Below are 13,200 nucleotides of genomic sequence, written 5' to 3'. Positions count from 1 at the left end.
TGATTTACTCCATCGTAAGAGATTACATATTTCAGAACTAACTTCTAACGTTGTCTATTTCAGAATAACAGAATAAGGCACTAAAAGGATATAACACCTTCCATTTGTCCATTGAACAAAAATGGAATCTAAGCCAAAATAAAAACCATAAAGGCAGGTTTTCACACCTTCTACACAGAATCTGCCTTGGCTGTGGTGAATGCCAGACCTAAGGTCTGAAACCAGTCAGACTTCTTTGTTAATGCTTGTCTGAAACATAAAGGAAAATATAATAGAAAATGGGTCATTCTTTCAACAAAAACTGGAGTCTTTGAGGGTCTTGGTCAAAATGGTCAATAACTGCTTTTATCAGTTTCTCCCTGGAATAGATCTTCAACCTCTCTATGTGGATACGCAACAAACACAAGCCAGACCATCGATCTTCACTCATTGTTGAGTGTCTTCACTCATTGCAACCATGTCTTCACCCTGTGCAAATTGCTAAAGGATTGTTCAGTTGCACATGTTGTAACTAGGAGAGAAAGTGCTATAAGGATGGGCATTCTAACAGCAGGGAACAGGTGGGTCTAATAGCTCAGTAACGCTCATGTTGCAAATGTTACACAACGACCATCCGATTTCTTTGGTATGTCTTTTTGCTCACAATTCACACCATGCAACAGATTCATCCCCTAACTTTTCAAAGTTGCAAAGCTCCTGAATGGAACTGACAAGCGTTTCAAAATCCTTTTCCTGGTGCATCCGAGATAGATGTAGTTTTAGCAAACAGAAGACAAGTTGGTTTCAATTGCTGAAATGAATGCTCAGTGTAGATACATGTGAATCTAGGTAAGGAATGTAGACGGACCAGCAGCAGAGTTCATCTGTAGATTGGTTGGGATGATAAGCATTGTTTTTCTGTTGTGTGGTTTGTCTAGGTACTTTAAGTTCTACATTCACTTCATCTATCAGTTTCTTGCATGTCTCAGTTATTGTGCTAAAGTTCTCATCACTAGCTACCATTTTCCTTCCCCAATAGATGCACTTTTACTGGTTCTTTCTCATCTTCTAGTAGGCCTTGTAATCTCCTTCCTTTTTTCCTGGCAACTAAGGTGTGTCTTTCCTGTGGAGGATTCACCCTAGATCAAGTACTCCCCAGAAGTTATTTTTTGCAAATAGTATGACAAAACAAGTGTGAGTGGAAGTTAAATAGCTCCTCCACAAATGCCAAAGTTAAACTTTGAAAACCCTGCAAAGAAGCTTTGGCATGTCTCCTGCTACACACGACCTAAAGCCATTCAAAATTAAGCCTCTTTGTGTTTAATGGGTCTTAGTTGATGGTAAGTGTAAGCTTTGGCTTCAGGTTTTCATTGAGGAAAACAGAATTCTTTAACAGCTGTATCTCCACAATCAGGACACAACAGACTTCCCAATGGAAGCATCAGGTTGATGGGGGGCAGGCAGCAGAAACGACTGTCTTCTCTCTAATTTTGTGTTCTGCAGTGCCCCAACCACCATGGTAGCCATGTTGTGTTATGACATGCCCCCCTATGGGCAGCCATGTTGCGACTGGCACCAACAGCCTTCTCTCAAAATTCCAAATTTCCCCTCTAGTTCAAAAAAAAATTACAACCCCTGGATTAAAGGGTAGCAGGACTGTACTGCTGGCTCTGTCCCTGTCCTCCTGGCTCCACCCTTTACTTCCACTCATTGAACAAAAGTATAAATAGGAAGCGCTCTGTACTCACAGAGGCAATTGTGTATGTTGAAGAGCCCTGGATACATTGGGCTCCCAAATGAGTGGAGGAGCCTCTATGTGTGCAGTCACACCCCTGGCTATATTGTGACTGCAGCAAGCCACTTGACGTTTTACTTGGTTTTTTGTTTTCTTTTAATCCTACAAAAACAGAGTACCCAGACTACCCATAGATTGTTGAGTCAAAAGGTGACCAGGAATAAGCTGAAGACAAGTATCTTTCTCTAGTACCAGACAATGGGTGAATGTATATACTTTCCAAAAGAACACCAAGTACCCAAGTACCCTGTAATCAAAACAGCCACAATAATAAACAAAGGGAAATTAATTCCTGATAGCTACACACATACATACAGTTCTTTGCTAATCACCAATCTCTTTTAAGTAACAATGAAACCCATTATTGTTGAACCTTTGCTACTTTTTATCCTGTGAGCTATGGAGCAGTGTGGCCAAGGAGACAATCAGCTTAGAGCCATTTGCATGCTAATGAACTACAAATGTGATGTTCAATAGTCTGAAAAGAATAGTACATTTAACTGTGTGTAATTAGTTAATGTGCAGTGAGCGCTAGAGCTAGATAAATACAAGCAGAGAAATGAGCACGCAGGGCACCTTTTGTGTTGTTGCTGTGGTTTGCCTTATTCAGAAGGGTAGAGATCAAGCCCAATCCTTCATGGGTAGTAACTCCTGGTTTCAAGGGAACTTACTCAAAGAAATGAGAGTACCTGGGATGGCAGCTTAAATATTTCTCTTCCATAGGTTTTCAGACATGTGTCTGCAGGCCCTGCCCCACATAATCGATCACATGATGCATTGCACACACAGCATTTGAATGGCAATGCCCATCAACTCTGGGGGATTAAAAGGTAAAGGGAGCCCTGACCATTAGGTCCAGTCATGGCCAACTCTGGGGTTGCGGCGCTCATCTCGCTTTATTGGCTGAGGGAGCCGGCGTGCAGCTTACAGGTCATGTGGCCAGCATGAGTAAGCTGCTTCTGGTGAACCAGAGCAGCGCACGGAAACGCCGTCTACCTTCCTGCCGGAGTGGTACCTATTTATTTACTTGCACTTTGACGTGCTTTCGAACTGCTAGGTTGGCAGGAGCAGGGACCAAACAACAAGAGCTCACCCCGTTGCGGGGAATCGAACCGCCGACCTTCTGATCAGCAAGTCCTAGGCTCTGTGGTTTAACCCACAGCGCCACCCGTGTCCCTTGGGGGATTAGCCCCCTCAAATATTTTATTGGGGGGCAAAGGGAGCTTGGTCCCTAGGAGTTGGCTCCTGTGCCCTCCAAGCTGCTCTTCACATGCATGAGGATCATTTGTGTGACTTAGGCTTCCGTTTCACCAAACCTTGCCCTTTGTCCTCAAATGTTTCTTTTGTAAGTAGGCAAAATGTTTCTTTTGTAAGTAGGCAGGTGTCATGAAACCTGACTCAGAGCCAGGCCCCTCTGTCGAGACTCTCCCTCTGAATTTCACACATCTCCCCCATTCCTAGGCTTGGGGATATTGAGCTGTCAGGAGTGGAGGAAAGTCAGGCCTTGATTCTGAGGCACTGACAGCATCTCAGGAGGCAACAGGAGATCCAGCCCCCAAGAATGCACACCTAACTTCAGGACAGGAGTCCTCAGCAGGGCAGGTATGAATGTGAGTAGCTGAACTTTCCCCACCTCTGTTGGGGAAGTATGGTGGGCAGACAGGGCCTGTTGTTGTGATGACTTCATGCTCCTGCACAGTCTTGGTTTGCAGCTCTTGATTTTGGAATCCTGGCCTCCTAGACTGGTCCCTGAACTGCATTTATGGAACCCTGAAGCTCCTCCCCAATGCTAGTTTGGTCCTTGCTCCATCTTTGGCACCTAAGGGTATATAGACTGGTTCCTGCTCTTTTGTTGCAGAGTTTCCATCATCTCTGCCTGCTGAGATAAAGCTTGGCTCCTTTACACAGAATAAAGTGCACTTGCTATTATTCCTGGGGAGGAGGAGGCCAGCAGAACCCCGTACACAAATGCAGCAAGGCTTCCATACAGTGCACAAGTCGTTGAAAAGGGACTTCAATTATATAAAGGGAAGAAGACAGAAGTTGTACACAAGGGGGAATTAGTGTTTCAAATCCATCTTCCTATTCCATCACCATCATTTGCAATTTGCAATTTGCCACAGGCAGCATGGTATGTAAGCAAACTGATGCCTAGCAATCAATTTCTGGCACACCTTAACCATCAATGAATTAGACCAATAGAAACCAACTTTGTTTCCCCAGTCAAACATCTCTTAAATCAACCACCTCCTTAATGGGTGTTGATGAGTTATTAACACTTTTGAGAAGACTGATCTCATTTCAATAGCATGGATTGGGTGGTAATGGCTTTTTAAAATATTATCTCACAGCAAGCTAACACTCAAAGGATTGACTTAAGCAGCAGAAAGCGAGCCAGAAGATCTAATGTGCATTACTGCTGGAATGGAATTCATAAAGATTGCTTCCCGCCCCCCACCCGCGTGGTGCTGTGACATCCCCTGCATTTACTAATGGATAAAGGATTGACATTGTCCCAAAGCACTGGGACCTCTCAGCTCACTAGGAAGCTGAGGGTCATCTGACACGTTATGTAAAGGTAAACATAGGCCTACCATAGGGCAGGTGCTGAACTGAGAGCTGCAGCCAGTTACTGCTCCCTGATAGATAGATTTGTTTACAGTGGTACCTCGGGTTACATATGCTTCAGGTTACAGACTCCTCTAACCCAGAAATAGTGCTTCAGGTTAAGAACTTTGCTTCAGGATGAGAACAGAAATCGTGCAGTTGTGGCGCGGCAGCAGCAGGAGGCCCCATTAGCTAAAGTGGTACTTCAGGTTAAGAACAGTTTCAGGTTAAGAACGGACCTCCGGAACAAATTAAGTACTTAACCCGAGGTACCACTGTATTTAAGACCACTTATATACCACTTAAAATTTAAAAAATCCCCAAGTAGTCTAAAAAACAAACAGGACATCATTAAAACAGAAGCACAACCTAAAACCCACAAAGCAATGATACAAAAGCATATAAAAGAGAACAAAACAAAAATTAAGACGATTCAAACATGTAAAACAGAGCCAGGGATCTTGTGGGTCAGGGAAAGCAACTTCTGCAATTTCTTTCCTTCAACATCCACATGCAGACTGGTCAATTTCAGCAACAGGGTGAAATAAAGGTGTATATAGTCTACTTCCTGGATGGGGAAGTTGTAACTCTCTGGATGTTACTGGACTGCAAGTCCCATTGCTTCTGGCCTTTGGCTATGCTTCCAGAGGATGATGAGAGTTGGAGTCCCACACCATCTGAAGGGGCTGCAGGTTCCCTTCCCCTGATATAGATCTTCGGTGTCTGTAAGGAAACTTAAATTCCATTTGAGCTGCGAGGAAAGCAAAGTTGTGGTTCAGAGTAGGAGTTTGTCCCTGTGAATGAGGAAATCTAATGAGCTGCAGTGCTGGAATAATGTGGAAGATGCATACGTCTCAAAAATTTGACAGGCAAACAGTGGAAGGTGAAAAGCTGAGCTATGAGGCACACCTCCCTCTTTCACTAGATTAATGAGAAATCCTTGCTTTGTGTTCTCTTCCCACTGCTGAGTAATTTAACTGAAAGCTATCACTTCCTGTACATTTGTTGAAATACCCTGTATAATTTACAGGAAAGCTTTATCCCTGCTATGGCAGTCCTAAAAGGGTTGCATATATATATGAGGGGCATATGCATTTCTATCAAATTTCTGGGAGTAATATATATCCAGCAGAACCCAAGAGACTCATCCCTGTTAATTTACTGAGGACCCCCCTCCCCCCCAAAAAAAACCTAAAACAAGTCTCACATTTATTAGGCTTTGAGAAGTGTGGCTACCATTTCCAAATCTCCATTTCTTTACCATTATTGGGAAAATCCTCTATTAGTGAAAATCTTGTAATTGGATTTGCTCGGGAAAAAAATCAAAGTTTTTGAGCTATTTTTAAGGGAAATTGTCAAAAACGACACTGCCGAGAGGGGTTGCCACACGTCCCGATTTTCCTGGATGTTTCAGCAATTTCTACCCAGACTCTGTTTCCGATGGAAATTCCAGACGTATGGCAACCCTAGCTAAATGGGTAATATGTGCACCTCCAAGCTGTTGACAGAGTCCTAGAAAACATGAGCCAATAAACATCAATGCACACCAACATTCTAGCAACAACTGTACTTCCATGCCATTTCCAAGGAGATCTAGATGGCATTACAATAGTCATCCTTGGAGTCAAAAGGGAATAGGTTATGGTTGTTGGACACACATGTCCAGCCATAGCTAGCACCTCACTTTTAAAGGAATGTTTACTGTGAGGAAGATGACCCAGCCAGACCCCATAAGTGTCTTCCACTGAGTAGATGTTGGTCCATTACAGTGGATGGAGCAGTGCTCTCTACCACCCTCAGTCTGCCCTCAGCCAGCCTCCACCTGCCTTCCTACTTACTTGCATCCTACCAGCAGGCAGCTGTTGTTATCATTGGCTCTGGCTCCCCCTACTGTTGGCCTCCTTGCTTTCTCCCCTGCCAGTCCCAATGGGTGTCAACCTTCACTGACTTCACCTTAGGTGTAGGACAGTGTACTCTGTCAGTTTGCATTTCTTAGTGCAGAAAGTATTGATCTGATGTGTAGAGATATTTCCTGTTCTAATTAATTCAAGAGGGTTCTGGAAGCTTCTCTGCATGAAAGAAACAAGCAGAAGGTTCATGATGTTTGGGTTATTCCTTCAGAGAAGCTGAGTACAGCTGGCTTAAACTGGTTATCTTATCTCTTTCTGTCAAGGTCATGCTGACTATAATAGTAAGGCCAGAAGGAGCCTTTCACATTCTCTTTCTATCTCTTTTCCTTCTGGTGTGGTGTTCTGTACATAGATAGTGGTAAGGTTTAGTCTTACTATAAGTTATCATAAGTTTAAGTTAAGTCTGCTGCAACTGGATTTCTTATGGACAGTGCCAATTCTGAATGTATTGGATTTGTGACAGTTATGCTCATTTGCCTTCAGGAGCAGTAAAGCTCTGCTGGATGAATTTTTCATTGCCTCTGGTCTATTTTTTGGGAATCCTGCAATGTATTTAAGTTTTTTACTCTGCTAACTATACATTGGAATCTGCTCTGGATCATCTTGAGTAGAATTCCATTACATACTCAATTCCTCCTCCCAGATAATCCATTCTGGCCAGCCCTCCTTAGTCTCCCTTGTCCTCCGCGGTATCCCTTGCTGCTTCTTTCGTCCACCCCACTTCTTTACAAAGAACTGGCATCACTCTGCAGGTATTGGAAGCCCACAATATTATGGAACTAACATCCCTAGATGTCCACTGTCTGCTGTCTTCTAAACCAGCCATGCTAGAAAGTTGCTGTCAACCCCTGACCTCATAGGAAAAGGGGACAACCCTACAATCACCTTCTGCAGCTATTTTATGCATTTCCATAACTTCCTCTCCTAACATAAGAACTATGCACTTTATCTCCTAAATGTGCAGCTATGTATTTCATTCCCAGAGCTTCTGTGGTCCCTTTTTTATCACATTCTAAGGTGAAGGTTTTCTGTGAGTGCCCATATTCTTAATCGGAACTTTGAGGTCTAAGACCTTCACTTCTAAAGTAATGTTCTGATGCACAGTACACACGAAATTGTTTTAGCCTTTATAATGCTCTTTCTACCTTCCGATTCCAATTCTGAAGTTAAGCTAAATATGACAAGCTGTATTAGAAAGGAACAGATGGAACTTGTTTCAGCAGAATGTGATGGGTCCCTCTTACTATTGAAATGTTTATAATGCTCACTCATGTTTATGAATAGCACTCCTCTTTTGCATTTCTCTCCTTCAGGCACTGATATGGTATGATTTCAGGAAAGTCACGTAGGCTTGGGAAAGAAAAGTTTTATATCGTTCTAATATTTGCAAAATAAAATAAAAACTTAAAAAGCAAAAGTTTCCAAGTTTTCAAAAATGTGGGGATAAGTTAGGTTGCAAAAAGTTACTCAGAAGCCCCAAGAATCAGAATATTGCTGTGGATTTTGAAAGGCAGTTCTTAACTGCCAGTGACGTGGTCCACTTCTCACACATGGTGAAACAGACTCTTGCCTACAAGATCTGATGCCATGAAATAATTAGCTAGGGTTGCAAGCAGACTGGAACACAGCCTGATAGAGGCCCAGTAAATCTCCCACATTGTGGCCTGTTTGGGATTGCAAAAGCAGGCAAAGGATCAGGGAGGCCAGAAGAGGTGGCTAGTGAGCAGGTCACATAGTGGCCTGGTCTAGCCACTAAGGGGCAACAGTAGCTCAGGGTGGTGGGGTAATGAAATTGGGAGGGAGGCCCTGCAATATAAAAACAGAGCTGGAATTTCCCCTTCTGCTACCTCTTATTGAAACCCAACTATTTCCCCTAGGAGTGGCATCACTAAGGAAATAAAAGCAATAGCTACTTCTTCTCTGTGCATGCAGACAGATGGATAGATTGTCAACAGCTCCTGTTTCCAGGATTAATCCAAACCACTTTTCCAGCATTGCTATTGCTGCTGCCTGTTCCTCATTCACTCCCTGTTTTTTTCTTTCTTTCTCTGAGCTGTGCAGCACTCCACTGCAGAAAGCAAATGGACTGAAAAAAACCTTCTGCTCTTTGTATTCAGGCCGACTTTTGTCTTTTCTCTTCCTTTCACCCCCCACCCCACCCCACGTAAAGACCTGAATTGCATTAGCTGTTAATTACCGCACTTGTTAGCACAAGTGGCTTTCTCCTTCGGAGGCTGTTCTTTCGCCACTCGGAAATAATGAGAAATTGCGAAGGATGAAGAAAGGGAAAACTCAGAATCTTGCAGCTTCATCAGGAGAAGCAGCAGGGCCCTGGACAAAGTCCAAAGCTACTTCAGTCATAGCAGGGCAAAGATGTGTCATTCTCCCATTCGTGGGGAAATGGCTCCATGCGTTAAATCCCAAGGCAAGATGGGTTGTCTCTGAAGTTGAAGCAGGAAGCTGCATGACTCAGAGCAGAACACCTGAAGTGCTTCGTGGCACCTCAGCAATTCAGGTATATAAATATTTAAAAGCTTCACGAAGCATCTACGAAAAGTGGAGCTGTGTCCCCAAGTGTACCTCATAAGGAAAATGGTGATGGTGGGGAGAGGGAAGCAGCTTTGAAAAATCAAAACATATGTCTCTAGTTTAAGGAAAATGTCTTGATTAAGGAGGGGAGCTGTTTCACGACTGTGCTCCTCAGTCCCAGTGCATTTCTGAGCAGGACTTGCGTCTCTAAGGAAGATGCCACGATGGGGTGGGGGGAGGGAGTGAAGGGAGAGCTCTGTTTTGACTGAACGGTCAAGCTTGTAATCACAGGGGATGATTTTATCCAGAAATCAAATTCCGTTTAGGTCTTCCCATCCCCAAACCAACTTTAAAGAGGCCTGGCATTTTATTTTATTTTTTTTAAAAAAACAACCTTGGTTGTATTTGAGTGTGATTTGGGAAGTTTCTTACCATTCTCACGTCAACAATTTTCAGACCAATTACCCACAAAATAGCACAGGAGATTAAGTGATGCCTTTTTCATCCTCCTAAAACAGTATTGCCTGCCCTTTCCAAGAAAAAAAAACCACTGCAGCTTTTATTTTGAAATTGGGCAGGATTCATATCCTCAGAAAGAGTGACCATGCCTGTAAATTTCATCTAATTCCACCCAAAATTAAAGACATTGGAGATTGGTGTGTGTGTGTTTGTTTCTTTATCACTTTTTTTTTCATACTACAGTAAGATATAGACAACTAACATAAATAGAAAATGAATAACCAAAAACAGCTACAAAAAGTACAAATTGTTGTTGTTGTTTAGTCGTTTAGTTGTGTCTGACTCTTCGTGACCCCATGGATCAGAGCACACCAGGCACTCCTGTCTTCCACTGCCTCCCGCAGTTTGGTCAAACTCATGTTAGTAGCTTCAAGAACACTATCCAACCATCTCGTCCTCTGTCGTCCCCTTCTCCTTGTGCCCTCCATCTTTCCCAACATCAGGGTCTTTTCCAGGGAGTCTTCTCTTCTCATGAGGTGGCCAAAGTATTGGAGCCTCAGCTTCAGGATCTGTCCTTCTAGTGAGCACACAGGGCCTATTTCCTTAAGAATGGATAGGTTTGATCTTCTTGCAGTCCATGGGACTCTCAACCCTTACCACCCACAGAAGGTAGCAGTCCCTCCCAGCTCTCACCTGGGAGTTTTCCTTTTTCCTCTCACCCTGAAAGATCAACATTTCCCTGCTACTTCTGCAAGCTTTGAGAACTCATATTCTGGCACCTGCTAAAAGTAAACCTGCCCAGGCATAATAGTGATGCGTGCCTCCATTTTTTAACGCAAGAGAAATGCAAAACCCCAGTGTGCCTCACTCCCTTTTCAGAAGTTTGGGAAATGAGAGTCTTCTGCTTGCTACAGGGATGCTCTGATTAACATGAATATGAATTCCTTAGAGGGGGAAGATAATCAAAACCACTTCAGGAGGCCAAAGAAAACCCCCCAAAGGGATTGCCTTTTCCTATAATTATTTTATCCTGTTTCTCAACCCAACATGCCCTTTCTGGCTTTGCTGTACACCCTTCTTTAGAGCACATGGAGTGTTTTGTTTGTACAAGTGAATAATTAGCAGAGAGTGGGTCATTAAGCAAGTGTCTTCTAGCAAGTTCTCCTCTCTCTCTCTCTCCCTCCTCCCGCCCCAATCTGTGCACTTTCACTCCTGAGGTAACTCACCACCCTAGCGGTAATTAAGCCCCATATCCAGCAATTGACCTGGAGTATCTAGGCTAATGAAAAGAACAGAAGCAATACACAGTCAAGAGTGCATCAAAAAGGCAGCCATCTGGCAGGCGAGGAAATGAAGCCGGCAGATTGAAAGGTGCTAATTGGGAGGATCAGGGAATAGTCTCCTCTCTGGCACAGAGAACTTAGAGCCCTGCTTGTAATGTTCTTAACTCCAGTTAGAAAGAGGGTCTTCTGGATTTTGGATTGGCTACTAATCCATTGCTTTTAAGATCAGCCTGGCACAAGGGAACTGAGCAGTGTGCAATGGAAGACAAGCAAGGCAGGGCTGCTAAAAGTGCAAATTTGTGACTTAGGGCAGCTGTTTCACTTCAGCCCTCACTGTCTTTGTGTGTGTGTGTGTGTGTGGAATATTTTTTATTGTTTTTCATGTAAATAGAACAACATATAATTACAGTAACTTATCCAGAGGTGCATTCTCTTATGCAGTACACAGTATACAAGCAATATGTTTATTTATGCAATATCAGCTCTAGTAACCTCTCCACAGGGATTCTTGTGTGTTTAGGGAAGTTTTTAATGTCTGATGTTTGTTTGTGTTTTTAATATTCCGTTGTGAGTCGCGCAGAGTGGCTGAAGAAACCCAGCCAGATGGGTGGGGTATAAATAAATATATTATTATTATTATTTACTGTTGTTAGCCACTCTGCGGCTTTGGCTGAGGAGGGCAGGATATAAATAAAATTTTTTTATTATTATTATTATTATTATTATTATTATTATTATTATTATTGCTGTGAAATAAAAGTATCTTCAGTCTTTACAAAGAAAAAGAAACGAACCCAAGTCTCACCAAAAGTGTTTATCCCCGAATTCCCTTTAATTACCCTTCTGCGGCAAGTAAGGCGTTTCGACATAGCCACATTCCAAGTATTATTTTCCCAGTGGTTCCCAAGTATTATTTCTGCAGGGATTGAAATAGGTTGTTTCCAGTCTCCTGCTATTGTTAATCGAGCTGCTGATAACAGAATAAATGCTAAATCTCTGTAAGGCTATGGTTTAGATCTGAGTCAAATGATAACAAGGCAAGAACCGAATTGGGTGAAAGGGATTGTTGCATAATTTTGGAAAGAACATGAAACAGTTTTCCCCCAAAGGAGTATACCAATATGCAATTCCACTATGCCTGAAAATGGGAGCTTTGCTTGATTCTGTGACAAGCTTGCTTCTGTAAGTGAAGCCACTGGTAGGAAGGCATTCTCAGTCGTGGCACCCCAGTCTTGGAATGCCCTCCCATCTCAGGTGACATCAACACCAACACTGGTGGAGGAATCTATCAAGATCAGTGCCTCTAAGCTTCCCTATCTTAAGTTCAGTTTTCCACATTTCAGCATCACTTGCAGATTTTTATTTTTATTTTAGAAAATCCTCATGAAAATTCATCAGCATTTTAATGCAACTTTCTCCTAATTGAGACATTTGTGTGCAACTTTGCTCAATATACACATTTTAGCTAAGTAGTTCCCCCTAATATAATGCCTTTTCGCATGCAGGTTTCACTACAGCTTAGTTTATGAACAACTTGGACTAAGAACACTGCAAACCCGGAAGTAGGTGTTTTGGTTTGTGAACTTTGCCTTGGAAGCAGAACATGTTGAGTGTCTTCCATTTGTAAATTGAGCCCCTGCTGCTATGGGAAAGCAAGCCTTGGTTTAAAAATGCTCTGGTTTAAGAACAGACTTCCAGAACGGATTAAGTTCATAAACTAAGGTATCACTGTATATGCATTTTTGTAAACATTACCTAGGCACTATGGTCTAAGCCTAGGGCTTGCCGATCAGAAGGTCGCAGTTCGAATCCCCGCAACAGGGTAAGCTCCCGTTGCTTGGTCCCTGCTCCTGCCAACCTAGCAGTTCAAAAGCATGTCAAAGTGCAAGTAGATAAATAGGTAGATAAATAGGTTCTCTGGGTAAACTGTGTTTCTGTGTGCTGCTCTGGTTCGCCAGAAGCGGCTTAGTCATGCTGGCCACATGACCCGGAAGCTGTACGCCGGCTCCATCGGCCAGTAAAGCGATATGAGCACCCAAACCCCAGAGTCATCAACGACTGGAGCTAACAGTCAGGGGTCCCTTTACCTTTACCTAAATTTGGGTGGAGGATAGCACTGCAAAATTCAGAGAACTGTGCATTTCAAAGGCTGTCTCTGTGTTGGTTTGTATATTGGGAAGGTTGGCCTATAAAAGTGACTTGAATTCAATTTATCCCCCCTATCTATGCACACACTTGGCCAGCACATTGGGAGCCAAAAACCTTGCACCCCACATGTGAGAGAATTTCACCACATTTTTCTTTTCTCATAAATTGATGGAGAATGTTCAGGGTGAAAAAAAACCACAGGAGAAATTTCCAGCACTACACTATTTGAGAGGACTTCAGTGTATCCCCGCTGCAAGGGAAATGCCAGCAGTTTTAAGTGCTTGATGCTGAACAGCTGTCTCATTCTGGAAACTGACCTGTGGGCAAATGAGGACATACTGTGGTTTTGAGTAGGGGGGAGCGAACAAACCCACACCACAGATATGAATAAAATCTGCTATATACAATATATACATACATCCCAGCTCCCCGATGAACTAATGAAATCCAATTACCCCGCTCACAAGATGCTTTTATATCAATGAGTGAA

The sequence above is a fragment of the Podarcis muralis genome, chromosome 6 (assembly GCF_964188315.1).
Source record: "Podarcis muralis chromosome 6, rPodMur119.hap1.1, whole genome shotgun sequence".
NCBI classification, from domain to species: Eukaryota; Metazoa; Chordata; class Lepidosauria; order Squamata; family Lacertidae; genus Podarcis; species Podarcis muralis.
This window is presented reverse-complemented; position numbering follows the sequence as displayed.